The 26347-nt window shown below is 42.7% G+C and overlaps 1 long non-coding RNA gene across 1 annotated transcript in view; it reads left to right on the top strand.

Moving 5' to 3' along the window:
• The window catches only part of LOC309611708, a 45048-nt gene extending 26546 nt beyond the window's left edge, over positions 1-18502 (top strand). The window contains exon 3 of the long non-coding RNA XR_014234691.1: positions 17616-18502. This is a non-coding gene — a long non-coding RNA (uncharacterized lncRNA). The remainder of the gene's footprint in view (positions 1-17615) is intronic.
• The last annotated feature ends 7845 nt before the right edge of the window (positions 18503-26347 follow it).

The raw sequence follows: 26347 nt of genomic DNA, 5'->3' as shown, positions 1-26347 counted from the left end.
GTAGGTGTTCTGTAGGAGTTGCTCCACTTGTAGATGTATTTTTGATGTATTTGAGGGGGTGAAGGTGATCTCCACGTCTTACTCCTCCGCCATCTTGAAGGTCCCTCCACTACACGTAATTATAATGCATGTTAATATCTGAAATATTTCATCTGAGATCTTGCCCATATTTGGAAGATTCAGTGTGGACTCTTCAGATTCATAAACATTCTAAGAAAAAGTGTTTCAAAACAGTGTTTCTTAAGCTTTGATGTGTATATGGATCACCTGGGGATCTTGTTCAGATGCCGACTCTGATTCTGTAGGTCTGGAGAGAAGCCTGCAGTTTCTGCATTCTAACAAGCCCTGGTGATGCTGGTGCTACTGGTCCCTGGACCAGACTTTGACTAATGGGGCTTCAGAACATATCTGTGCCATGCGAGAGGATCAGAACACCTCCCAGGGGACAGAGCACAGTGGCTACAACAAAGACCATTCTGTGCAGATACCCTTCCAGTTGCAGTGGGGAGCAAGTATACTTCTGGGGACCTGGGCTAGATGTAGGGGTCTGATGGGAGATCTTCTCTTGGGCTATGGAGAGTGGAGTCAAAGAAGGGATGAAAATCCCTGTGGAGAGGGCAGGAGGGGGAGAAGCTGCGAATAGAGTCCTGTGCAAGTTTACCTGGTCATAAATATAAGCGGTAGAGAAATAAAGCTTATAAACAATGGAAATAGAGACCGAAGATGGAGAACAAAGTCAACACGTCTGGAAAGGTGGACAGAAGGCAGAATCTCAGGGGTTTCCTGAAGGCTGAGGGGTAGCTGCAGGGGAACTACCTGCAATTTATATGGAACGCCTGCAATTTCACTGTGGGTGGGGAGGAAGCCACTCTAGATTCAACAACTTCAGTTCAATCCTGGATGCATAATATGTATATTTTTATGGGGTCATAATTTTTAATGATCTATCCTAATTATATGAAGCATTAGCTCCCAAACTAAAATATGCTTAAGAATCACCGAGACAAAACTTGTTAGAATGAGGCTGCTGGACTCCACGGTCTGAGATTCTGACTCCAGTAGGTCTGGGGTGGGATCCAGGAATCTGGATTTGCACCGAGCACACCAAGTATTTATGATGCGGTTGGTGTGTGGAGCACACTTTCAGAAAAAGGGACCTGCAACGACTAAATCATCAACACGATTGTTTGACCCTTCACTGGTTGAAATTCAGAGCATCATCTGTCTTGCAGGAAGACTGAAATGTAATGTTGGCTATCTGGAATGATACAGAATATAAATGAAAGGAAGAGAAAGGAAAGGAAAGGAAAGGAAAGGAATAGTATTAATTGTATCATTACTGGGCAGTGCTATCTTGGTCAGTTCTTCCTCTAGTACCTTAGTTTATCTGTAAGAATGCTCCTGTGCAATAATAACTACTAGGGTGTGTGTGTGTGTGATTTTATAATTTTACAGTTAGCAATTTCTTTTTTATATTGTCTCATTTACCCTTCAGAACAACCTAGTAGGATAGGTATTGTTATTTGCCCTCATTTAAAAGACTCAGACTCAGACTCAGAGAGACTATGGAATTTGTAGAAGATCACACAGATGGGATCTGACCCCAGACCTTACACTCTGACCACCTTATCATGCTGTCCTACTGATACTGGCTTGGGAGGGTCAGTAAGCCACTTCCTTCTCTTCCTTTCACAGCATATGTTAATGTGGGTTTTGTCCTCAAGGCTGGTTTTTCTGTGCAAAAGAAAGCAGTAACCCTGGTTTCAGATATTAATATTTAATTTTTTATAGCTACAAATTCAAAAACCTAGTTCTTCCTTAACCTTTTAAGTTCATTTACAGTTATTATTATACTATTTATATACTTAGCATATTTAACATCCAGTTTGAGTTGTAACAACTTAATTAAGTTCCCTTTATATTTTAAGCTGTATTTATGGATTTAATGTTTCAAGCTGTATTTATGGATTTAATATATCTGGTTTCATTTAGAAGTATCCCATTTGTCTAACTTATAAATAAAACCTTCCCAAGTACTTAAATAGCTTATAAATCTAATAAATTAAGCTTATAATTACGGTGAATTTGAATTATCTTAAATACTCCAATACTGTGAATATAAACTTGGAAAATTTTCAGTTTTAAAAGGTCTAAATTAATTATTCAATTGTGCATTTTAAATTGAAATTGCAAGCCTCATCTGCAAGAAAACAGGCCAATTTTTTAAAAAAGTTACAGAATACTTCCTAAATATAAAAATGTTAAAAATGTCATTTTTAAATACATTTGCATACTTAGTTCTAAGTCATCTTGGTTTAAAGATGTTTATCCACTAATTTAACAATTATCCTAAGTGAATTTGGAAGATACCTTTCCCAGCAGTAAGGTCGAACAACAAAAGATTTTGGCCCCAAAACTGCCCAGATTTTTTATTAGCAACAATATCCAGTCCTGGGCTCTATTTATATCTGTAACGAGCCCTCCAAAATTTAAAGTAGTCAGTCACACAGCCCTCAGTTTTTGTAAAGTATTCTTGTTTTAATTCCTCTGGCCACTCAGGTAAATCTTCATCTCCACCCAGATGAGATTTTTGCATTTTTGGCTCTCAAGGCATTTAAGCATCTTCTAGTCTAATTCAAAAGATCTTCAAGCATGACTCAATTTAATTATTTTTATTTTTTTCTTAGTTTTCAAGGACAATGTTTTTCTAGATATTAAAGTTTTTTCCGATTGAATTTTGTATTTTGTTGTTGTTGTTGTCTTGGCTTTGTCTGATAGGCAATCCCAAATTTCACGATCAGTGTCCAGGGGGTTGGATACCAATCAGTAAAGTGACAGGAACCAGATAGGTGGAGATGTGAATATCACCTTTATTACTGGGGAAGCTGGATTGAAAGATGAAGCCTGCAGCTGCAGCCATGCTTGTTCCCAATTTCCCTCCCCACACCTTTCCCAGTCAAGACCTTGGGACACCCCATCAGAGGGAGAACCTGAAAAGCAGAAGCTTGCTCAACTAGCTACGAGATAAATTAGAGTTTCAGAGCCTCAAGAGAAGGAACGAGAACAAGCCCACAAATGGGTATTTTCTTAAATACTAACTCTACACAGGCTACAAACACGCTACTCACCAAAGAGATACATATTCCTCCAGAACAGGAAGATTTTTACTCTAGATAGGAATGCCATTCATAGAAATAAAAGGACAGGGCATTAGGGGGTCTTTCTAAAAGTTCTGAGCAGTAAATAGGAAAAATAGGTATTATACTGCTTTGAAAATTAGGAAGTTCTACTCAACTGTAAGTTACATTGATTATTGTGTCTAATCCATTATTGATTATTGTGTCCAAAGGCTCTGAATGTTGGAATAGTGTCAGGGGAATTATTCAGGTTGAATTCTTTATTGGAAAGAGATATTTACTGTTCCCTATGCCTGGAGTGACAATTTCAATATATTGGATAAACAAAATAGGACAGGAGAGATTACATGAATGTATGGGGAAGCCTATTGAATGTAATAGCAACAAATATGAAGTATTTGGATGATCCACAACCTTTCTGCTCCAATAGTGTGGCTAATTGAGAGTTGACTGTGAAAATTTTTATGCTTTTTAATCTCCAGGATTGTCATAAATCAGTGGGAAGCCTGGCTCATGCTTTTTGCCTGACTCACTGTTAACTGTAAGGGGTTGATGGAACTTCAGAGAACTGAGTGAGGGTGGTTTTCTTTAAGATTCCAGATCTCAAGTCCATTGCAAAATTTCAGCATTGTAACTCTGTGGCAAGTCTACAGCCAGCCCTTGACTTGGCCTTGTCTCCTTGGAGGGAGAGATGGTGGACTCTCTTCCAACTCTACCTTGTCGCACGGAGGACTGTACCCCTAGCATGGGGACCAGGAGATTGAATAGGATAAAAATACCTCTCTGTGGTCCCTTGTCCAAGCCACAGCCTCTTTTCCTTGGACGATCACAATAGCTTCCTAACTGGTCTCCCTGCTTACACTCATGCTTCTTACAGTCTATTTCCCTAATAATTATTTTATTGTTCTATCTATTAAATAGAGTGTTACGTAGATATAATTATTCTATCTATTAAATAGAACCCAGAATAATTATTTCAGGATATAAGTAAGAATATGTCACTTACCTGGTCAAAATCCTCCAAATCTTTCTTTCACCAAATTTCAAAATCCCTATTTAACTTGACTTATTATCCCTGTGTGATCTTGTTCCTGGCTACCTCTCCACTGTCAACTCCCACTATTCTCTTTGCTTACTTTTTCCAGCCAAGCCCACCTCACTTACTGTTTCTAGAGTATGGTGAGCATGCTTTGTACTACCTATTCTCTCTTGCTCCACGTAGCTCATGGCTTAATTCATCACGGCATCTAGGTCTCTGCTCAAATGTTCCTTCATCAAAAAGACCCACTGTTAGGAGCTAAATTTCGTGCCCCCAAATTCGTATGTTGAAGGCCCAACCCCCAGTACCTTTGAATGTGACTGTATTTGGAGATATGCCTTTAAGGAGGTAATTAAGTTAAAATGAGGCTAGTAGAGTGAGTTTTAGTTTGATGGGACTGATGTCCTTTTAAGAAGGAGAAATGTGGACAGACACGGGGATCGGAGTGCACAGAGAAAAGACCATGTGAGGACACAGTGAGAAGGTGCCCATCTACACGTCAAGGAGAGAGGACTTAGAAGAAGCCAACCTTGAAGCACCTTGATCTTGGGCTTCTAGCCTCCAGAACTGTGAGAAAGTAAGTTTCTGTTGTTTAAGTCTCCCAGTCTGTGGTGCGCGTTATGGCACATCTAGCAAACTAATACACTCATCCTTAACACTCAATCAAGAGTGTGCTTCCACTCCCTTAACCTAACTTTATTTTCCTACATAGTGCTTATTCTGTGACAATATATTATATATTTGTTTTCATTTTCATTTACTTCCTGTCCCTGAACTTATATGTAAGCACCATGAAGACTGGGACTTGGCCATGCTCTTTGTTGCAATGACTAGCACAGTGCCTGACACACAGCAGGTGCTTAATACTCATTCACAAAGAAATGGATGGAATAGGTTTTTAAGATTCCTTGTCTCCCTGGTCTTTCTCCACTTATCCATATTCCGTCTCTGTGAAGCCTTCCTTGACTCCTGTAGACCCTCCTGTCTTTCTGGAAACCCCACTACCCCCAGGTCTTCCGTCGAGAGCTCTGACACTGGACCCACACTTTTGGGCTCTGATCATTCATCACTTCTTGACTGTTCAGTGATGCTGCTTCATCCTGTGTTTACTATTTTCTTCCAGCAAAGGAATGTTACCCTGAAAAGGAGTTTTGCACTTGGCCCTAAATGCTGTGTATCTCTGTACTTACGGCTAAAGCATATATTTTCAGCCATATCCCTGGCACTTGAATTGCACAGTCTGCCCGATCCTTATCCTGCTGAGTGAGCCTGAGGGGAGGGCTCAGACAAATGCAGCTAATGTTTGTCCAGCCCAGGAGACACAGCACAGAAGAAAGCACTAATCAATAACTTAGCCTATCTTTGCTGAAAACTTGCAATATCAATACTCTAAAGACTGTGTTCATTCTAATAGTTGAGTGGTGATGCCACTCTCAGAATTGGGTCCATCTGCCGGCCTTGCCAGATTAAGACGATGCGGATGACTGGGTTATTATTTGTAATGGAAGCATGGGTAGAGGCCAAGAATTTGTGCAAACTCTCCAGACTCGGCTCTCCCTAAACTGCTTCTATGCTTTGTCTCCCACTGTTCTATGTGAAACTTCTGTTTCACTTCCAACAGAATGCTTACTGCTTCCTGGGTACACCCTTGACCTTCCCATCACTTGCAGATGCCTTCCCATCTCTGATTCATTTCTCCCTGGTTATAAGATAAGCAGTTGGGTGAGAACAGATATTACCTTTGCTTTGATAATAGGCTGTACTCTCCCACCCCTCATTTTTATCTAAAGGTGCGACCCATCCTCCATGACTGTTCTTAGGTAATAACAAAAAGTAGCTAACATTTAATAAGCAGTTACTATGTACCAGGAGCTATCCTTAGTTTTTAACATGGGATAAAGTATTTCATTCTTATAATGATACTATGATATAGGTACAAATATTATCTCCAGTTTCTATATGAGAGAAAAGGAACAGGGATGCCATTTCCACTTCTGCAAGAAACCTCTCCTGATCTCTCTTATATGATATAATTGCTTTCGTCATGAAACTTCAAAAGCTCGTCTGTCACTTTGCTTATCTGGTCTTGTAGAGTAGTTCTAGGTGTATTTGTCCGACTCATGCTGCTGGTCGTTGAGCTCCTTAAGAGCAAAGGCCATGTCTTAATAATCCTTTTATCCATTATATTAATTCTTGCTAGACACAAATACTTAAGAACTGTTTCTCACATTGGCTTGAATTGACTTCTTGGCCTTCAAAGCCCTAGGTTTGCTGTTGAGAGTGTCCCAGGACTCAGATCTACTGGTGCATAGGAGGGGTACCAACCTAATTTCAACCAACTCTTTGGCCATGGTTTTGGGGGGTTTGCATACTTTCACCCACGACCAGGGCTCCTTCTCAAGGACAGATCCAACCAGGAGCTCAGGTGTCATTGTCCCTCTTTGGTGATGAAGGAGACTTGGGATGGTTTTAGAGATGCAGTGGCGATGGAACCCATCTGGAAAATTGGGCTCCTCCCATCTGCTGGGCTCTAGGCTGGAGGTTTTCAACACATCTCTCTAAAACTTTAACGTGCATTTCACTCATATGTCAAGTCTAGCCCCCCTCTCTAGGAAGATTCATTTTCCTTTGTCTCTTCCTCTGATCTCTTCCAATACCAATAAGTGTGCCATTCACGGGGCATGAAACACAGATTGCCTTGTGTGGCAATTAACTTTTCATGGGTATGTATGTGTCATCTCTTGAACATGACTGAAAACTCTCAGAGACCAGAAGTGGAGCCTTGTACTTCCTTCAAGTTCCATGTCTGGGTGCAGAGCTCAGAAAGCTACCTTTGTGATGGATCCACTAATCGTCCAACACCTGCTCCCAGGCACTATGCAAATCAGGTAGGTACTATGGGATCAGATGACTGAGCAGATAATGAAATAAGCCAGGGTGCCCCACAAGTATATCTATGATAAATGAAGGGAATTTCAGGGAAATGTTTGGAGTCTAATATCATACCTTAATGGCCACTATGGAAATTGTCCATAAATTACAGACTGAGGTTTTAGATATGTCCAGAACCCTGCTCACTTTTCCCAACTAATGAAATGCAGAGTCAAGGTTTGAATTCAGGTCTTTTAAAACTCCCTCTGCTTTTCACACTTGTTATACTTACACTTAATTGTTAAAGGATTGTGGAATTGAAAACCAGCCCTGAGCTCACTGACAGGGGTAGAGAATTGAGCATTCCCAGAGCTTTGTCTTCTCTCCTTAACGGTTCTTTCCTCAGAATACATCTGAAGCAGGTTCCCATTTTTTTAGTCCTTGGCTTTGTCAATGTGCAAAGCTATTTAAAATTAATTAAATTGATTCTTATCTTCAAACCGCTCCTGGATAATGCATTTGTAGTTGCCAAAGGAGCTTCCCCAAAGGCATGTTAATGATATATTAGTTTTCCATTGTCCTTTTTTTTTTTTTTGATCCTATATTCTAGGCCTTCCATTTCCAAGAACAATCATCGTGACTCTTATTATCATGACATAGAAGGAAGAAAATATTCCATCCTCCCAGCGAGATGGAATCCCCATTAGGCTCTAGTGACAATGGTGCAGGCTTTGCTGTTTGTCTGAGAGCTTCTCTGAGACAATGGTGGGACTTTGGTTCTTGGATGTGCTGAATTCACAGTCAGAAGTTATGACTGTTGACACACTATCTTCCATGGTGATTGATGGGAGCCTGGGTTACTGCAGTTAAGCAAGATGAAAAAGAAATGACAAATCCCAAAAAGCTTGTGAACACAATTTTATTTTATTTTGTGCCAAAGTGCCTTCATATCATTATGTGAAACAACAGTTAAGGTGCAGATCAAAGGAATGATTTCAATTAACTCAGACTCTTGCATCTTCCCATACATAGAAAAGCTCTAAATTCATTAAGTTAAAGATGTCTGGTTTTCTTTAGTTAACAATAATCTTTGATGCTCTGACCACCTGGTTTTTGGTGCAAAACTCCTATCTATCCTGGCTCTTCCCTGACCTCTTCAGAGCAGTCCCTCAGAGCGATCTGAGAGGCTGTATTCCGGGCCTAAGTCCTCAGAAAGTTCACTGAATAAAGCATCATTCTCACCTTTTAGGTGGTACATTTTATTTTTTTTTCAGTCAACAGTTTTGGCAACCAGCAAAGGGACCCGGAGCAGACTTTTCTCTTTTGCCTGAACTCTACAAGAATTGAGCCTGGTACCAGCAGAGACCTCTTGGGTCCGTCCACCTCCTTGGAGAGTCCAGAGGAATTTGGGGGAGTCTCTCCTGGTTCTCGGATCTTCCATTATTGGCTGATGATCCTAAGTTTTATTCAGTGGTGTTAAACTCCTCTCTGGAGGAGTGGGTTATCTTTGAGACTTGGTTTCAAGAAGAGGTACCTGGGTTTTCCTCAACTGAAAGACACTGGGGACATTTTTGATCAGTTTAGGCACTGAGTGGGTTATCCTCAGTGAAAAGACTGGGAGGAGACTTCGCTCAGTTGAAAGACACTGAGTAAGGTTGGACTGGGTAGTTAGGTGGAAGGCTGGCCTGACATTTTTCCTTGAATTGGCTACCTTAATAGAGTTTGTCGAAATTAAAGTGAAGATACCTTGTGAGAGCTTTCAGCTCTGAAGAAGGGACATCTCCCGGCCAGCAACAGCTTTCTCAGGCACCAGGAAATTTGCAGGAGTGGTGGAGGCAAGTCCTCATACTCTGCAGCAATCCCAGTAGGGAACCCTGCTCATTTTAATTAAAAGCTTGCTCTGCCGGGGACGCGCCTAAGAACTGGCCACTCCATGATCCGAGCACCCACGGTGGTCTTATACTACCAGAGGGAGAACCCAAGACACGTAAGAGGGCTAAGCATGACTCTAGGGTAAAACCTAGAGAAGTTTTACCCTAGAGGAGTTAAGCTCACAAGCAGCACGTTGGCCCACTACACGATCGTCACTAGCAATTTTATTTTGACAAACTAACCTTGGAATGGAGAATAAAGCTTTCAAGACAAAAAAAAAAAACAAAAACAAAGGAACGACAGATTGCCAGCCTCCAACTAACACCCCAGCCAGGTTCATGTACAATATTTGAATAATTATACTTGCAAATACTTGATTGGGGAACCTATACTAAAGGAGATCTCAACCTAAAATGACCAAATTAGGGCTCTTTCTATATTCCAAAACTAATTTTTTGTGAACACAGTTAGAAGAAGCCGCCCTGATAGAACATCTTTTCAGAATTCTGACGTTATGGAAGCAAAAGCCCTTCTAGGAGGGACTTGCATTTCTCTTCCTGTGCCTTTGAGATGTAGATGTTGTACCTGATCTTCGGGTGTTGTGTGTGCGTGTGTGCGTGTGTGCGTGTGTGTGTGTGTGTGTGTGTATGTGTTTGTGTTTTGAGAACCTGGTCTCTGCCATCCGGAAGATACACTTATGCTGCATATTTGGCAACCAATCGCATAGACTGGGATTTTGAGCAGTCTTTTGTCTGACTGTGCCAACTCTCAGGGGCTTCTTGCCTTTTTAACCTTTGTTGTGTCAGCCTATACAACAAAGGCCTTTACTTTCTTAGACTATTTTGGGGAGTAAACTCTCTGGATGTTGTTTAGGTGGCATCCTTCGCCTCTTGTGTCTTACTGGTTTGAGTCACTATTATACCTCATTAATGACCAGATGATGGATCCTTTAAATCTAGACGGAACTCTGACTGTTTTATCTTCTAAATACAAATTAAATCCACTTATCTCTCTTTCTCTCCCCCAGCCACACCCTTAACTCAAGTCACCACAATCTCATCTGGGACTCTGTACACTGACTTTACTGATCACCTACAATCTACTCTTACTTACAGTCCCCAATGTATTCTCCATCCTGCAGCCAGAGTTATAAAGGTGTCAGAGAAGGTGGGGTTGGCAGATTGGGTGGCTGGGCTGGCTGAAGAGATGCAAAGACATGCTGTGTGGGTGACGTCTTGGAGGAGGTTACTCGAGGGCTTCCCTGCCCTGAGAATTCACATGCTTCTTTCTTCCTTAGTGCTTGTTTGGCAAAGGGGTTTTAATTAGCACAAAGAGGCAGGCTGGAGCTCCTTACCCCCAGGCAGTGATTCTGTTCCAGAAGGAGAAGAGAGCCAGTGAGTGTGTGCCCAGAAATGCTAGAGCTATCAGGGAAATGCTGAAAGTGAGGGTTGAAGGGCACCCAGCAGTTTACCTGCTCCAAACAAAAGAAAAGTGGATTGTGTGATTCTGTTTAGCATGAGAACAATGGTTCCTTACGTATTTTTGTGAAAGTTTCCTGTGAGTGATTCAGCCCATACACTGGCACATATATCCTTGTTTTCCAGATGCTACATGTGAGCCATATTGTAGAACAGAAGCCCTTCAATTTTTAAAGTTCTTTTAAATTTTTATTTAAAAAATTTTTATTTTATATTGGAGTGTAGTTGATTAACAATGATGTGTTAGTCACAGGTGTACAACAAAGTGATTCATTTATACCCATACAAGTATCCATTCTTTTTCAAATTCTTTTCCCATTTTGGTTATTACAGAATATTGAGCCTAGTTCCCTGTGCTATACAGTAGGTTCTTGTTGGTTATCTATTTTATTATTATTATAAATTTATTTATTTATTTATTTTTGGCTGCGTTGGGTCTTCATTGCTGCGCGCCGGCTTTCTCTAGCTGCAGCGAGCAGGGGCTACTCTTCGTTGCGGTGCGCGGGCTTCTCATTGCGGTGGCTTCTCTTGTTGCGGAGCATGGGCTCTAAGCACGCAGGCTTCAGTAGTTGTGGCGCACGGGCTTAGCTGCTCCGCTGCATGTGGGATCTTCCTGGACCAGAGCTCGAACCCGTGTCCCCTGCATCGATAGGCAGATCCTTAACCACTGTGCCACCAGGGAAGTCCTGATTATCTATTTTAAATATAGCAGTGTGTACACGTCAATCCCAAACTCGCAATCTATCCTTCCCCCCCACTCCCCTTGGTAACTATAAGTTCCTTCTCTAAGTCTGTGAATGTTTCTGTATTGTAAATAAGTTCATTTGTATCATTTTTTTAGATTCCGCATAAGCAATATCATATGATATTTGTCTTTCTCTGTCTGACTTTCTTCACTTAGTATGATAATCGCCAGGTCCATCCATGTTGCTGCAAATGGCATTATTTCATTCTTTTTAATGGAGAAGCCCTCACATTTAAGTGTGCATCAGAATCACATACAGAACTTCTTAAAATAGTTCCTGAGCATACCACCAGGAATTCTGATTTTGAGAACCCAGAATGAACTGAGGAATCTGCATTTTTATTTTGCTTTAAAAAATTATTATAATTTTTAAAAATTGTAGTAAAATACACATAACATAAAATTTGCCACCTTAACCATTTTAAGTGTACAGTTCAGTGACATTAAGTACATTCACATTGCATGCAACCATTACTACCATCCATCTTCAGAACTCTTTTCACCTTGCATAACTTAGTACTGTACCTATTGTATTCAATAAAAAATGAATAAACAGAAACCTCATTTACATAGAGTTGGGAGACCAGAAGGGGGAGCTCTCAAGCCCTGAAACCAAAGCAGAGCCCAACAAGGAGGAAGAGAGACTTCTCTTCTTTCCTGGCAAAGACTGCCAATGAAAAGCCCTGGACTCTGTGTGCTAGAGCCCTCCCACTTTCCTTTCCCCCTTCTATAAAAGGATTCACCTTCCTTTGCTGTGCAGGGACTCGCACATGCCTCTTCATTGTTGCAGACCCCAGTTTCAACTCTCTTCTGCTCCCGAATAAACCCATTTTGGCTGGAGAAATATCTAACAGTGTATTTCAGGTCAACACCACTAAATACTAAATCCCCTTTTTCCTCTCCCTCAAGTGTCTGGCAACCACCATTCTACTGTCTGTCTGTACCTCATATAAGTGGCATCATACGTATTTGTCTTTTTTGTGACTGGCTTATTTTACTTAACATAGTATCCTCAAGTCTAATCAATGCTGTAGCATGTGTAAGGATTTCCTTTCTTTTCAAGGCTGAATAATATTCCATTGCATGTATATATCACATTTAAAACAATTTTATTGGAGTATAGTTGATTTACAGTGTTGTGTTAGTTTCAGGTGTACAGCAAAGTGAATCAGTTATACAGATATATATATCCACTCTTTTTTAGATTCTTTTCCCATAAAGCCCATTACAGAGTATTGAGTAGAGTTCCCTGTGCTATACAGTAGGTCTTTATTAGTTATCTATTTTATATATAGTAGTGTGTATATATCACGCACTACTAATGAATGTTTATCCATTCATCTGTCGATGGACCCTTGGGTAACTTCTGATATTTGGCTATTGTGAATAGTGCTGTCATCATGGGTGTATAAATATCTCTTTGAGACTCTGCTTTTAATTCTTTTGGCGATCTGCATTGTTTACCAGCTTCCCAGATGACTTCAGTGCAGATGGTGCTCAGCCTACACTTTGAGAATACGGATGTGAGGAAAGCACCAGCTAAGTGTGGATGCAAATGCTGGCCCACACCGATTGCTGTGTTCCTCGGCAGTGATCTGTCCCAGCATTCCTCAAAAGGACCTGTTTGAACCAGAGCATTTAGTGTTATGTCTCGAAATGAAAATGCCAGAAGCTAAATTGTAATCTAGAGGCTAAGCTTTTGAAGGTAATATTCGTCAAAGAGCTGTGAAAAGTACATTGTTGACAGAATCAAGGTTATCTCCCCTACTAGACAAGGAAAAAGGTATTCTTTTACTAACCAAAGATGCTCCTAGCCTGTGCCAGACATAGTTAAGCATTTTCATATGTGTCTTTCATTGATCCTCACCACAGCTCTGTAAGAAGGGTGTTTATTATTAATTCTCCCATTTTCCAGTGTGGAAATTGAAGCCTAGAGAATGTGTATGACTTGTACAATGTCACGTAACTGTACAATGTCAATGTCCTTGACTAGACTCCTGACTCAGAGCACTCTGCACTATACTAGAACATAAATGGAATTGGAAACAATGTGCCTTTGAACCTTAGTGCTCAGGAATTCATAGCTGGAGAAGAAAGTACATGGACTTGATCTTTGGTGGGAGTTCCTGCTGCTGAAGGCAGGGCCAGCACTGGGCACACCTGACCGAGGCAGAGACGAGAGCTGCTGGGATGGCCACACACGCAGGCGAGGATTATGGGGATGCCCCGGGCAGAAGCAGTGAGAAGGATGGGGAAGCAGCTGGATTCTCCCCAACAGGGAGGGCGTGCAGGCTTCCTGGGTGGGCAGGGGCCTCCCTGGTCTGACCACCAAGACTTGGCCAGTGCAGCTGAGTGGAGGTGCTGGTGGGAGGGGCTTGGGGCAGGCTATAGTGTACAGTGCTTACTGCATTTGCCCTTATTCTGTCCTGCCCCTCTTTTCCTGACTTCTTCCCTCTGTTCTTCCTTGAGAGAGAGAATGGGGGCATGTCCTGCTCACCTTCTCTGGCCTGGAAAATCACACCTCATTTTGGGCCTGTCTCATATTGGGGGCAACCACAGAGCAGTAGCTTGAACTGGCTGCTGGACACCCCTCATTTTTCAATGGCGAAATCCTTTTTGCCTCCGCTGAAGCCTCCTTCTACCTGAGATGCCAAACCATGAAAAATCTCCAACCTCTTCTGTGCTATGAAAAGACGTAGAAAGTCATTGAAGTCTATAGGCTGACAATTTCAGGAAGGTCTTGGTGAACTTCCTCTACATATGAGCTGCACTGGTTACTTGACAAATGAGGAGGAACCAGGCTGTCCCAGCAAGAAATCTTCCCTCCTGCCCGACTCCCCAGTAGATCCCGTGGCTAGGAAGAGGCAGGGACGCTTCCAGATAGAAGGGCTCTGTTGGTGTGTGGGAAATTTCCTGTCTCCCCAGGTACTTTTCCTCAACATGTGTGCTTCCCAGGGGTGCTGGGTGCAGGGAACTTGTCTCCTCGGATCTGTCACTTTGGGACAGTAAGGAAGGGAATGTCTGGGCTATATTTTTAGAAATAACTTATGCTTTAAAAAATGAGAAGTTGGGGCTTCCCTGGTGGCACAGTGGTTAGGAGTCCACCTGCCAATGCAGGGGACACAGGTTGAAGCGCTGGTCGGGGAAGATCCCACATGCTGTGGAACAACTAAGCCCGTGCGCCACAACTACTGAGCCTGTGCTCTAGAGCCCGTGAACCACAACTACTGAGCCCACGTGCCACAACTACTGAAGCCCGTGTGCCACAACTACTGAAGCCCGCATGCCACAACTACTGAAGCCCGCATGCCTAGAGCCCGTGCTCTGCAACAAGAGAAGCCACTGCAATAAGTCCGTGTACCACAATGAAGAGCAGCCCCCGCTCACCGCAACTAGAGAAAGCCCGCGCGCAGCAACGAAGACCCAACGCAGCCAAAAATAAATAAATAAATAAATAAATAAATAAATATTTAAATAAATAAATATTTTTAAAAATGAAAAATTGGAATTCATGTCTGAGGATTCATCTTCCTCACCAAATTTAGAGGTTTAGCTGTTGTAAATAAAATGTCGCTCAGAACTCCAAAGTTCAGGCCCTTTCTTCCTGAGGCTCCTCTTCCCTTAAGAACTGCTATGCCCCCTGTGGCAGAGCAGGTGGTGTCTGGAATCCTGAGGCACCAGTGTAGACACAAGAGTTCCCCCTGGCTCTTGCTAGCATTCCAGAGAGGGGCTAGGACTCTCCAAAACCTGCACTGAACCACAGGGAAAACTTTAGGGAGACAGACACAAAGGACATGGAGCCTAAAGCAATAGGAATCACACAACTGGGTTTTTTTTTTTTTTTTTAATCAGTCATCAATTTTATACACATCAGCGTATACATGTCAGTCCCAATCGCCCAATTCAGCACACCACCACCCCCACCCCACCGCGGTTTTCCCGCCTTGGTGTCCGTACACAACTGGGGGTTTTGAACTTGACCATGGCCGGCAGATGCAGCCCCTGAACGTGCATATCCTCTTTATCCCACCATCTGTGTGGGCTAGTTTCCAGGCTCTTGTTTAGAATGGCTGGCCTCGCTCTTAGACTTCAGAAGGCCAGCAGACACAGCTCTCGCTGATGCCTCAAAGTCTTCATGGTCAAGGCCAAGAGAATTTTCTAGCCCTTCTGCCCTTTCCTTCAGCTATTGTCAGACATGGTAACTATCTCGGTGAATAATTCCACCTTTTATGTGAGGTCCCAAGCACCTACATCTAGTGTGTTGCCTGGTCCCTGATACAAGGTAAATATGTCTTAACCCTACAATGACCCCGCAAATCTCTAGCATCATTGCACATGCACTGGGACCACAGTGACCTTCTGACGTGACACCACACCAGAACCTTTGTCAGTGCAGACTAACAACACATCAGTCTTCCTTTATCTGCGTGTGTTCTGTGTCACCTTTAAACCACTAGCTGGCTAACAGAGTAAATGAATTAGAGTGAGTGACCTCTTTAGATCTGTTTAGATCGAACTTTGTGTGAGTTTTGGTTACAATGGTTCTTTTATTTTTAGGAGGAATGAGAGACGCATGCCTTCTTGCAGATCAAGGTTGCATTTTCCTGCCCTCATCAGAAAGTAGGGCGGATGTAAGCACAATTAGTCAGTTCCCTAGGCAGGAGCCGTTGGGACTCTAAGAATCCGATTTTCAGCAAGAGCCAGTTCCTCAGTCCCCATGTCCAGCCAGAGCCCATGCGAAGGCTGTGATAAGCTCTTAATTAAGTCTGTTCAAATAGGGTGCTGGTACTTAACGCTGAACAGGACTGTGGGGGATGGAAGATGAACCAAGGGCAGAGTCAATAGTCTGGATTCTCTTCAGGTAACCTTGCGGAAAATGTTCACCTCTTTGAGCCCCAGGTCTGCCATCTGTTTTTCTTATAAATATGGGAAAAAAATACCAGTCTACTAAAAATCACACTGCTTTGTAGGTTCAAACACTTCCTACAAAATACTTTAAACTAGTTCACACTAAAGTGTTAGTGACTCATCGGTTCATCTTTCTTCCAGTTTTTAAAGGAATCTGAAGTATCCTGATCTCTCAGAGTTTATGGAATTGGGTGCTAGGCTTGGCACTCTGTAGATATAATCTCATTTAAGGCTCATAATAATCCTCTAAAGCAGTGGTCTCAGTATTTGTGTGAATCAGAATCAGCTGGAGAATTTGTGAATGCAGATCCCTGGGCCACACCTCCAGAGCTCCTGATTCAGTAGGTCTGGGGCGGGACCTGAGAATCTGCATTTCTAACAAGGTGGTGCTGATCCTGCGGGTTGAGGACCACACATTGAAAACCACTGCTGTGAGGCATGTATACTATTATCTTAATCTCACCGATGGGGACGCTGGGGCATAGAGAAAAAACTCAATCTTTTCCTTTATATTTTGAACATTATTTTTCCTTTTTTAAAAATCTCATCCTACCACAAGATCATAATGGAATTCTCTGACACTGTCTTCTAAATCTTTTATTTTGGCTTTCCCTTTATAATTAAATGTTTAGTTAACTTGGAATTGATTCTGCATACACTGTGAGGTAGGGACCCAATTTCATTAATTTTTCCATGTAGATAACTAAATACCCCAGCATCTATTATTGAACAATCTCTCATTTGTCCACAGATCTGCATTCTAACTTTGTCATAAAATAAGTTTGTGATCTGTTTTTTTCCTATACCAATACCGATTTTTTCATAATTTCTAAAGCATTTCCTTCTTCTACCTTTCCCTTCCCTTCCCTCTCCTCCCCTCCCCTCCCATCCCCTCCCCTCCTCCTCTATTTTCCCCTCTCTTCTTCCTCCTCCACCTCTGCCTTCTTCTCAACAAGTTTCCATATCTAGTAAGGCAAATCATTGGCCTTGTCCTTCTCCAAGGGTGTTTTGGATCTTCCTCTGTGCTCTTTCCTATTCATTTTAGAGTCATTTCTTTTTCAAGTCCCATACACAACTTTGTGTATGTTAACTACAATTGCATTGAATTTTTACATATATTTGGGGAGATTTGGCAAGTTTACAATATTGTCTTCTTCTCCAAGGACGTTGTGTGTGTCTCTCTTAATTATCTTTCACTGTTTTTTAAATCTTTCAACCAAATTTTATTATATTCTCCATAAGTCCCCTGCATATCTTTTGTTAGATTTATTTCTAAATATTATCAAGGTTTTCAATTGTTATTGCTGCTATTATAAAGGTATGTTTTTTTTTAAATGAAAATTTCTAGATGTTTACTGTTGGCATATAAAAATATAATTAATTTTATACTGAATTTGTATCTTGTAAATTTGCCAAACTCTCCAAACAATTCTAATAATGAATCATAGATTATCTTGTATTTCCAATATAAAAAATTATGCTACCTACAAATAATATATTTTGTCTCTTTTCCCCCCATTTTTATATCTCTTCTTTCTTTTTGTTTTTCACTTGTTTTTGTTAAGGTGTTAACTAGGCCTCCAGTACAATGTTGAATAGAAGAGTTCACAGAGTTTTTTTTCGTTGTCTCACTCCTTTTCCTCTTATCAGAGTTCTGATGGGAAGGAGTTATTTCCCTTGAAATCTCTGCTAATGAAATCTGTCCCTCTTACAATCTTAGGACATGTGATAACGTGGGTTTGTAAAGTAATTGGCAGACCACACCAGCCAATGTAAGCTTTTACTTCTGAAGTCATGTCAGGTCTATTTCATTTAACTTAAATGCAGGTTTAAATTTGAATAATTGGAAAACGTCTTTCATGGAAGATGACAGTAGTATTGAAATTAGTAAGTCTACTATACATGTGCATAACACTTATATAGTAAAACACTTTCTGTGGGACCCCAAGTTTCCTAACCTAGAAACATTGCACATCCCTCCCTCGCAGGACACCTTGGAGTAGCAGGGATCAAAGCACAACACTTCTGATAGTTTCTTAAAAAAAAAAAAAAAAACCTATCAGGAAAAGACTGACTTAATAGAGTAGCAGTGGTAAAGGTCTCACATCATCCTTAATTCTATGGTGACCCACGTCCTCCACAGAATTCACAGGCACTGGAGGTACAAACTGAAGGAGTAAGGGGGCAGGGTTACTTTTTACAGCGTGACGTGTGCGTCCTCCGTGGCTGAGTCCGGCCCAGCCATGCGTGGCCTCTGCAACCTGACAAATGTTTACTTGCTTCCAAGTCACACAGTAATGCTGCTCAACCTTTTCTTGGATGCCATCAACCTGCTCCTAGGTCAGTGCCTCTCAAAATGCTCATTTACTGGTCTACAATGAGATAAGTACAGAAAGTGAGAGCAAGCATTTAGAACTTTTTTTAAAAATAAATAAATTTATTTATTTATTTTTGGCTGTGTTGGGTCTTCGTTGCTGCGCGCGGGCTTTCTCTAGTTGTGGCGAGCGGGGTCTGCTCTTCGTTGTGGTGTGCGGACTTCTCATTGCGGTGGCTTCTCTTGTTGCAGAACACGGGCTCTAGGCACGCGGCCTTCAGTAGTTGTGGCGCACGGGCTCAGTAGTTGTGGCTTGCGGGCTCTAGAGCGCAGGTTCAGTAGTTGTGGTGCACGGGCTTAGTTGCTCCGCAGCATGTGGGATCTTCCCCGACCAGGGCTCGAACCCGTGTCCCCTGCATTGGCAGGTGGTTTCTTAACCACTGCACCACCAGGGAAGTCCTTAGAACTTTTTATAGCAAACTGATATCGTTCTGGCATTTTTACTGTATTTATCAAAAGTATCAGTCCACAATGGATTAGACATTTTAAAATAAAAGTTTCTTTATTGCAGAGAATGTTCCTGACATTTAACCCATGGTTTTGTTGGAAGATTTAAGGAGAAAATACCATCCCACAATCTTTTACTTTATTTATTTATTTTTTTACTATTCCCTCTTCCTATAACACTGACAAGAATTTCTTCTTGAACCTGAAGACTCAGCTTAGTATCGCTTTCACAGGCACATTCTCTGACTACCCCTACCAAGTCGGATTTAACTGCTGCTTTCCTGGTGCTCCCACACTCCTTATAACTTTATTTCCTGTTGTTTCATTCTTCTTTGTTTTATAGATAGTTGTCTGGGCGTCTGTCTTCACTCCACACTAGCCTGTGAGCCCCCGAGGACAAGGTTCATGTTTTGTTTCCGCTACTTATCACTGGCCTCTCCATCTTGAACACTGTGATTCTGTCCTTTTTGTATCTGTCTGTGCAAGACACACGGAAGGTACTAAGCAAATCTTTGCACAGTAGATTCCCAACATGCATCTACTTATCCAATAAATAATTTGGGATGTTGCTTCTGTCAGGAACTGCTATACAAGCTGGTAAATAAGTGACTAAGACCTATTAAGTTTCTGTTTTCATACAGCTTATATTCTAGTAGGTAGGAATGAATGAATGATAAGGTCAGTGCCCAGGGAATATTTGAAGAAGCACAAAGCTCCATGAGTAGCTAATGCACCACTCCAGCTTTATCCTCTCTAGACAGCTTTCCCTTGGCTTGGCAAGACAAATCAACCAAGGACAGTCAGTCTGGCTTTGAAAGAATCAGACAGAGAGGCTGTACTGAAAGTGCTTCAGGAATAGGCACCAGGATCATTTATTTCAGGGCCCAGTCCTGATGTAAGAAATACTACCTGGTAACCTTGTCACGTTGACAACGCTGCATGGGGACTCCCTTATCGTCGTGTCTCAGCCCCACTGTGGGAACTTACAGATTGTGTTGCCGAAAAGGATCATTTAAAACCCAACATGGGGGGAAAGGATAGGAACAATTGCTTACTCCTAAAAACTGGGCCTTTGTTTTGGATTTAATTCTGTCACTGCCAAGTGTAGAGTCCAAGATACCTAAAGAGAGCTGTTATTTCAAAATGTTTCAAAGCGATGGACTAAATTTGTCTGAGCAGCAGGTTCTGTAATCAAAAGCAGTGGTTTTCAGACTTCACTTTTTCTTAGGGAGCAGCACCCTTTATTGGAACAAAATCTTATGTGAAAGCTAAAGTTACAAATAGCATTAATTTATTCATTCCAAAGGTATTACTTGAGCCCTGCCAAATACCAGACAAGTACTAGGCACTTTTTTTTCACTAGTAGTAAACAAAAGAGAAAAAAGGCTGGTTTTCAAAAAGTTTACATCCAAATGTGAGGAGAAGACAATAATAACAACAATAACAGAAAAGGGTCACATGCCATGGAGAAAATAAAGGTGGGGAATGGACTTATAGAATTGCCAGGTTTAGTGCCATATGTAGGGTGGTTAGGAAAGACCTCTTTGATGAGTAAGCATTTGAAGAGACCTAGAGCAAGTGAGGGAAGGAGCCTTCAGGATATGAGGGGGAAGAGCATTTTAAGCAAGAGGGCAAGTGCAAAGGTCCTGAGGTAGGTGTGTGCATGCAGAGTTCCAGGAATAGCAGGAGGCTAATGAGGCCTGCAGACAGAGGGAATAAGGGGCAAATGAGTCTGCAGAGGTAGTGAGGAGTATGAAGAATGGGCAGATTATGATTAAAAGCCATGGATTTATTTTTTTCTGAATCCTGAGTGCGATGCAAAGCTGTTGAAGAATTTTGAGTGAGGAGAGACATACCTTGGCTTACATTTTAAATCGTGCCTCAGGAAGCAGCACAGCTATGTATCTGTAGTAATTGGAAGGAAAGCAGAGTATATGGGTACAAATGAAGATGTGATGAGGCGAGCTTGTGAAACATCTCTTCCGATTGCTTCTCTTTCCTCAGTGAATTAAGAAGCAGACTAATCAGCCAAGAGCTAGTATGGGAGAGGGATTGTTAGAAGCATTAAAAAAAGGGGAAGGCAGAAAATAGCTTTTCAGCAGGATGGGATAGTGAATGAACTAGAAAAATAGAATTGCCAGGCAGCACAAAGTCCTGGTCATGAATTTATCATTTGTGATCCTGAATTTCAAGGGAGACCACTCAGAAGAGTTGTGTATTATTTTCCAGCTGCAGTTCAGGTTTAGTTGATTCTCCCTTCATCCATCTGCCATAGCATGGTACCAGGGGGAAGGGGACAGAGGACCTGGCTTCCCCTCAGTTACAGCAGGAAAAGTTGGACTGAATGAAGAGGAAGGGACAAGGGAGAAATTATAATGATGAACCAGAGTATCTAATTTTGGGTGTGAAGGGAAAGGAAACTGAGAAAGGGAAGGATCAAAAATACTTTAGGTCCTGATGGGGGTCACAGAATTGTGGAGATAGATATTAGAGGAGTATTTAGGAAAGCATACACAGAAGGACCAGAGTTAGAGTGTCTGAAATGACGTTGGGGGAGGGGCTGGTGCCTTTAGTGTTACAAGGACTAATATAAGACCATGGGAAGGGGCTAACGGGGAGGAGGGCAGATCATAGGAGGAGACAATGTCAATCACCGAAAGACCCAAGGAGGACCATCTATGTGGACACTGAAGCCACCAAGAGTCAGGACAGGAGTACACAGTGTTGGAGAGAAGAGCCAGAAGAAGAGCTATGTGGGGGTCTATAGATGACTGGGGCAGGGTGGTGAGTAAGAGAGTCTTACCACAGAAGCTTCTAAGCCAGATGAGGGCAGTTTAGGGTGGAGACAGAGTCAATGGCCAGCATGGAAAACCAAATCAATCCTCACTTCTTTTCCTAAGTAGCCACTGAGGCACCACCAGGAAACATTCAGGGCTTACACAGAGGACTGGCATATTTCAGATTGAAGGAGCAGCAAAACTTTGAAGCAAGGGCTTTAAATAAGCATTTTGGACAAATGCAATGTCTTACAAATTCCTTGTGCCCATTGGTTTGTGTTTCCCTGTCCTCCGGAATACCCTAGTCTGTCCTTTGTCTACCTAGCACTCCAAACACCCAACCTCTGCAGCCATTTACACACAGCTTTAAATAAACACCCACTCCTGGTAAGGGGCTGGCACATCTTCCTGCTTACTCTCTACCAGCTGCTATTACGTCTTCTTTGGAGCCCCCATCTTTGCCTCTGTGTTCCAGCCCCTGTTACCAATTTTTGGACCCTTGATTTGGGGACTTGTTTATATTCCTTCTTTGGCTAACTGGACCCAGTCTCTTCCTCCCCTACTGAAATGGATCAGGACCCTATGGTCCTCCCCCACCCCACAATGTCCTCAGCCTGCCTTTTGTCTGTGGAAAAATCTTAGCCAAAGGATAAGTTTAATTAGAGAGGTGAGAAAAGGCAGAAGCAAAGGAAAGCAGTCATATAGGACATAACAATAATGGTTTAGTCATTAAACAAAGTGAAGGACCTTTAGTTCCTCAAAGGCTATAGATAATATTCTGAGCCATATCCTTTGAGCTGTCTTATAGATACTGAAACCCCAACCAGGTGGAAGAAGTTAACTACGTGATGACCAGACTGTGGCCATGACATAAACTGCCACAATTCCAAGAACTGGGCTCAAAGAAATGGGAACAAACTGACCCTGGAACTGAAGATTAACTGTACTTAAAACAATCAAGATGATGGTGATCAGACCATGGCATGACCAATTTCAAGCTGCCTGTCAGAGCTGACTGTGCTGCTTCTGCATGTGGCCCCCTCCCTCTGCCTACAGAAGCTCTTGGCCCCTGATTGTCAGTGGGGGGGGGGGAGTTGGTCTTTGGACATGAGTCGGCCTCCTCCCCTCACCGCTGCCATGCCAACAGTTGCCCACCTCCAAAATAAAGCGAACTTTCTTTTCCACCAACCTCGCCTCTTGAGTATTGGCTTTAGAGCAGCCAGCAGCCAGACCCCGCTTTCAGCAACGCTCTCAACTCTGAATGCTCACCTGGTCTTTATGACACTCACAGTTTTGGCTTCGTCCGTCAGCCATAAGCATCTTATTGGGAGGAAGGAAGGTGATGGTGCCTGTTGCCCTGCAGAGTAATATGATGATGCTCTAGATGGGGAAAAAGACTGGATAACTGAAAGCTGATAGAAATATTACAAGTACATAACATGAGGTATATGTGTTATGAATCATCAGTCATGGTTCTATTTGTTTTGTGACAATGTAAAAATTCCACATCCTTCATCACGATAGACAATAAAAAACAAAGAAAACATGAGTATCACCTTGAAGAGGAACCACTGCGACCATATCCAGATTATTTTTTTTCCTTCCAACTAATTTTGACAAAGTAGTATCTCTGTTATAACAACCGGGCCGATCATACTTCATCTCTCCACCCACACCCCAGTCACACACCTGGGGAGAGAAATTTGGAGACAGTACCTCCCCCTCTCACCACCTTTCAAATTCTTCCTTCCAAAATCCTAATCAGGCTCTGGGTCCTTCAGAAAGCCTTTCTGAAAATTCTTTCCTTTCTCTAAACACCGACTTGCATGGGGCCACATGATTGAATGGGCTTCTCTGATTTGTTGATTGTCTCCGGGGGGTTTCCGACTGCCTCAGATACAGTACAAGCTCCAGAGGAGGGACTAACATCTAGGAGCACCCAATGCCTCACTGATACTCGATTTGCTGGCCTTTTCTCTTTCCCCACTGCATGGCTGATGTCCAGATGTTGTACAGGAAGCCTCATGAGCAGGGCAGTTTATCCTCTGCTGAGGCAGGAGGTGGTTGGAATCACAGCTGCTGGAGAAGCCCACCTGGTTTAAGCTCTTTGCTCCGCTTCTTACACACCATGGTGCCCCAGTCTTGTATCTAATCTCCTTGTGTAGAGTTTTTCTCACCTGTAAAATGGGGGTGATGATAGAACCCACCTAATAGGTGGTAGTAAGGATTAAATTAACAATACATGTATCAATAACATGCTTAGAGTAGTGTCTGTAATAAAATAAACACTCAACATACATCTGATACTGTGATTATTTGCTCCTTTTTTTCCCCTGTGATCTCTAATTTACTTCCCTCAGCAGGTCAGAAGGCTTGTAAGCTTTCCCACCTGCACTGGTAAAATTCCATGTTGCTGTTGTGCATACCCTTATCATCGATTCAAATTGTTCATAGCTCAGTCACGCCCCTGGCTTCACTGTTGGGGTTTAGACAGTCCCTTGGATGTCCTGGGCAATGGTTATGATGATAGCAGGCCTTACAGGTTATAAAGTGGTTTCATAGCTTTATTCCCTTGATCCTCTCTCAGCACCAGGACTGCCACATACAGTTGTGGAAGTTGTGTACTGCTCAACTCCAGCAGGCACCATTCACATTGTAGCCTATGTGAATGGCGCCCCCTAGTGCTCTGCACTGCACTTCTTTTCACGGCCATATGGTGCTGAACCTGCTCACAGCTGCCCTGTGAGGTTAATGTTATTATTCTCATTTTAAAAATAAGAACATTGGGGCTCAGAGGAACTTTTTTAAAAATCTAAAATACAAAGAAAGAGGCTTTACAATAAGTTTTGTGCCTGCTTCTCATAGTCTGTGTATTTTGTCAGTTGCTGCGAAATTACCCTGGAGAGAAGCAAACAATCAATTTCAAACTTTTTGCCTTTATTGCATCTTCTTCTCCACCACCACACTGAGAAATGGAAAATCCAATAACTAATAAAGAGCATGGTAAAGTCCTTTCCCTTCATTGAAAGGATTTAATCATCGGGGTGAACTCCACAAATATTCGTGCCGTGGATAAGGGAGTGTGAGTCAGCTAATGAAGTGCTTCCTTGTGCCAAGGCTTCTTGGAGCTTCCTGCATGGTCTTTGGGTGATAGGGTGGCTCTGACCTGAGTGGGTCTGTCTGTTGGAAGGAACGCTCAGCGCCTGTGCTCACCAGGCTCCTAAGGATGAGCACACACATCGATGCTGACTATTGCCTGGGTAGCCTGTCCATGGTCCCAGGTTCCATCTCTGTCTGTCTGTTTGTCAGGACTCATTGTGACATTGACTGAGACTCAGGCAATCCACCAGGTATCCATTTTCCATGAGAAAGGCTGTCAGTGTACACAGAGGTTATTTTCAGTACCCACAGCTTTTTTTCTTTTTTTAAAATTTTCTGGTAGCCACATTTTTTTAAAAAAAATTATTTATTTATTTATTTATGGCTGTGTTGGGTCTTCGTTTCTGTGCGAGTGCCTTCTCCAGTTGCAGCAAGTGGGGGCCACTCTTCATCGCGGTGCGCGGGCCTCTCACTATCGCGGCCTCTCTTGTTGCGGAGCACAGGCTCCAGACGCGCAGGCTCAGTAGTTGTGGCTCACGGGCCCAGTTGCTCCGCAGCATGTGGGATCTTCCCAGACCAGGGCTCGAACCCGTGTCCCCTGCATCGGCAGGCAGACTCTCAACCACTGCGCCACCAGGGGAGCCCCAGTACCCACAGCTTTGAACGATCCTCCCCTCCTCTTGCAGTTTGCCTTTGAGTGGGGTCCACCAGGCTCTTGGCAGTAGGAACTGTCTGTCCTCTTTCCCTGGATCTGGCCTGCAGCACGACTCCTTCCCATCCAGCTCTCATAGTGTCTGCCCCTGGGGCACTCTGTATTCCATGACTTTTGTGAAACACTAATTGCTTGGGGAGAGGGAGACCAGTGTTTTAGCAAAGACTTAAAGCTATCTCCATAGACCATAGTCTGATCCCAATCCACAATCTGACCCCTCTTCCCAGCCTCTCTCTCTTCACTCCCGCATAAGCTCCTGCTGCACTCGCCTGGTGCTGACTCTCAGCCTTCCTGCCTCTGTTCTCCTCCTGCTGTTTGCTCTGCTTGGGATGCCCAGGTTTCTCTGCCTGAGCAGAGTTCTCGTCGCCTCTTTCTCTCATGCTTGGTTTGGTCAGCACCACCTGCACCTTCCTTTTTATGTTGATGTCATTCCAATTTAGAAAATATCTCTTTTCTAAATATTCCACTCTGCTGCCTATTAGAGAGTCATCTTCCATGCCTCATCTTTTCATCCGTCTTACGTAAGTTGCTAAAAGTCCCGTTCTGTGTTTGTCTTCCTTCTCCACTAGACTGCAAGTTTCTTGAGGGCAAGAGCCATTATTTATCTACCTCTGACCCGGGCTGCTCCATGGCTGGCCAAATTCAATTGAATTTCCAAACAATCTAAATGAAGCTCTCCCCTTGATGACAGGTGAGGTTAACCGTGTGCATTTATGGGATGCTTGTTGCCAGGAGACACGAGGCAATCACTTTCAACATTGCTCTTTGGAAATGAAGCTGAAGGCAGCTGGATGCCGGAGAAGCCCTTTCTGGCAATTAGACTGGCAAGTAACCAGACCCAGCAACGGCAGACGGGAGGTCTCATCAGCTCTTACCCTGCGTCTCTGT

This window comes from Balaenoptera borealis (assembly GCF_965194805.1).
Source record: "Balaenoptera borealis genome assembly, chromosome: 15".
In the NCBI taxonomy this organism is placed as follows: Eukaryota; Metazoa; Chordata; class Mammalia; order Artiodactyla; family Balaenopteridae; genus Balaenoptera; species Balaenoptera borealis.
This window is presented reverse-complemented; position numbering and strand designations above follow the sequence as displayed.